Here is a 2,780-nt window from a genome sequence, read left to right as displayed (position 1 = left end):
CCTGCTGACAGCTTCAAATTCATGTTAAATTGTCAATAATTTCCTTCCCAACGTAGCATTTTTAAGGTATATTAAAAGTGGAAAGTAATTTTAAATGAATTTCAAAGTAATTAGACTAAGGATTACTCTAAGGACTACTGAAAAATAATCATAATCATATAGTGAATGTAGATAACACTTTTATATCATAATTTTTAGTAAACAGGTAGTGATCCAGTAACACTCTACCTCATATGAATAGTCTATTGCGCAATATTTGAATGCTGGAAACATGTCTTCTTTCTTTGGAAGCAGTACAAATTTCAACGTCCGGAAATATAAAAATTAAAAGTAAATGTTGGTAAAACAGCAAAGCCAAGAGCAGAAAACCATTCTTAATCACAAACCATTGGTTCATTCATTTTAAAAAAGGCTCTGAATGATAAAAATTTAACTATGGAAATAACATTTATTACTGTGATTTAAATCTAATATGAAAATAATATATATTGGTATAAAATTGTTCATATATTTTTCATACTATTTTATCCATACAACTCCTAGCTGGTGGATTGCAATATATTTAATGTGATCATTTTGTTGCAAAAGAGGCTGGGGTTCACAAGACTGATAGAGTGATTTTCTCAGGATAACTGTATTTCCTAAGTGGTCTCGAAAAAGGGCAAAACTGTGCTCAGTGGAGTAGGATTTGGAAAATTCCACTGTCTTAGAAAAAAAAAGCCTGAGTTAGAATTCCCTACTAGCTCATTTGGAATAAAGCAACTATAGTATATTATTTTTAGGTCATTGGGTCATTATTAGTACATCAACAAATTCACCTAATGAAGTAAATTTTTTTTCTTTTCCATTATGGTTTATCACAGGATACTGAATATAGCTCCCTGTGCTATACAATAGGACCTCGTTGTTTATCCATCCTATACATAATAGTTTGCATCTGCTAGTCCCAGATTGTCTCAATAAATTTTGAATGCTGAATGAGTCCAAAATGGTTCTCATTTACGTGAGAATCAGAGGAATTACAGCTTAGAATATTTACTCTAGGACACAGTCCAGTTTATCAGAAAGTTCTTAGCATTTTGATGAATCATTTAAAATGTTTTTGGGAATTCAGATATAAACTAGAAGTTTTCATACAGTAGTAGTTTGTCAGTAAGCTTTCAGTGAATGAAATATACATTTTAATCCAAATGGTCTTGCCTTAGTTTCATTATCATTGAAAATCTGTTTGAGGTTTACCTATTTCCAAATAGTAAAATTGCTCTCCAGAAGAACTGAAGATCTCATTTACGTTAATTGGCTATGAATCTATTCCTATTTTCAGTTATCGTCAAGTGAACATTCTTAACTACTCAATTATTGGGTTAAAAATCTAAGTGCAAACTTCTTAATATAGAGCACAATTATTTTATTTCACTAATGAATCAGAAGACATTTTGGATATTATAATAAGCATTCCAATGAAAACAAACCCAATAAGTTATATGAAAACTTTTTAATGTTGTTAGATTCTGTGATATCAACAAATGTGGGGAACACATAGTGTTGGTGCCCTCTTTCACTCTTACTTAATGCCAACATAAGCATCTTCTAACTGGTGATTACTTCTCTGGAAATATTTCCAATCATTGTACTTCCATACCTTTTCCATATAGAGTATCACTGATCTTTGAAGCAAATATTGATTCTAGAATTTCTACTTCTTGATATTGCACTTTCAGGAAAAATTATCTGAATGTGCTCGATAGTAGAAAAAGTTAAAAATCAACCAACTCTACCTAGTATATCCATTCAGTTTATTGTCAGCGTTTATCTTAAATTTTCCTTTCTTGTGAAGCCTAATATTCTATCAGCTTTGGATTCATCACTCTCATCAACTACATTAAACAATAATTACTGTTGTATTGAAGTTAATCATTTAAATGCATGCTAAATGTATAGTGCTTAAATAAGATACCGGACATCATATACATTCATAAAATTTCTTTCATCTGTCAACTGTATTTCATTGCATTACAGATATTTGAATCCATCTCATAGCGGTGGGTGGACATGAAGAGAGAGAAACTGACCTTACTTCTAAAATCCAAGCCAAGGGGGAAAACAAGCAAAATCATGGTTAGAGAGAAGGTATCTTAAAATAATCAACTTCTGAATTGCAGCAATTCCTGAAATAGTTTTCTTTACATATTCCTAAAAATTTTATTGCCCCTGTGCTACCTCCTGACAGGACTCTGTTGGGTCAGAATAGAAATGCATATAAATCATTAGGTCAGGCTCTTATGCACAATGCTAGAGAAGTTAGGTTTCCCAAGATTTTTTCCACCCAGCTTTATTGAGGCAGAATAGATACAATAAAAATTGTATCTATTTACAGCGTACAAATATAAAATGGAATATTGGGCCTCCCTGGTGGCGCAGTGGTTGAGAGTCCGCCTACCGATGCAGGGGATACGGGTTCGTGCCCCGGTCCGGGAGGATCCCACATGCCGCGGAGCGGCTGGGCCCATGAGCCACGGCCGCTGAGCTTGCGCGTCCGGCAACGGGAAAGGCCACGACAGTGAGAGGCCCACATATGGAAAAAAAAAAAAAAAAAAGGAATATTATTCCCAAGATTACTTAAGATCACACAGAGGTGAGTGTGGATTGCAGGCTTCCCATCTCCTTCCCCCAGCCTCAGGCATCGGGAGATTTCTTCCCTTCCTCACTTCCTTGCACAAAAACCACACTTTCACCATTGTCAAATCGCAGAGGAGGTAAGGTTCACGGATATTCTCAGG

Source organism: Lipotes vexillifer, unplaced genomic scaffold (assembly GCF_000442215.2).
Source record: "Lipotes vexillifer unplaced genomic scaffold, Lipotes_vexillifer_v1.1 scaffold230, whole genome shotgun sequence".
Taxonomy (NCBI): Eukaryota; Metazoa; Chordata; class Mammalia; order Artiodactyla; family Lipotidae; genus Lipotes; species Lipotes vexillifer.
Note: the sequence above shows the minus strand (reverse complement) of the source record.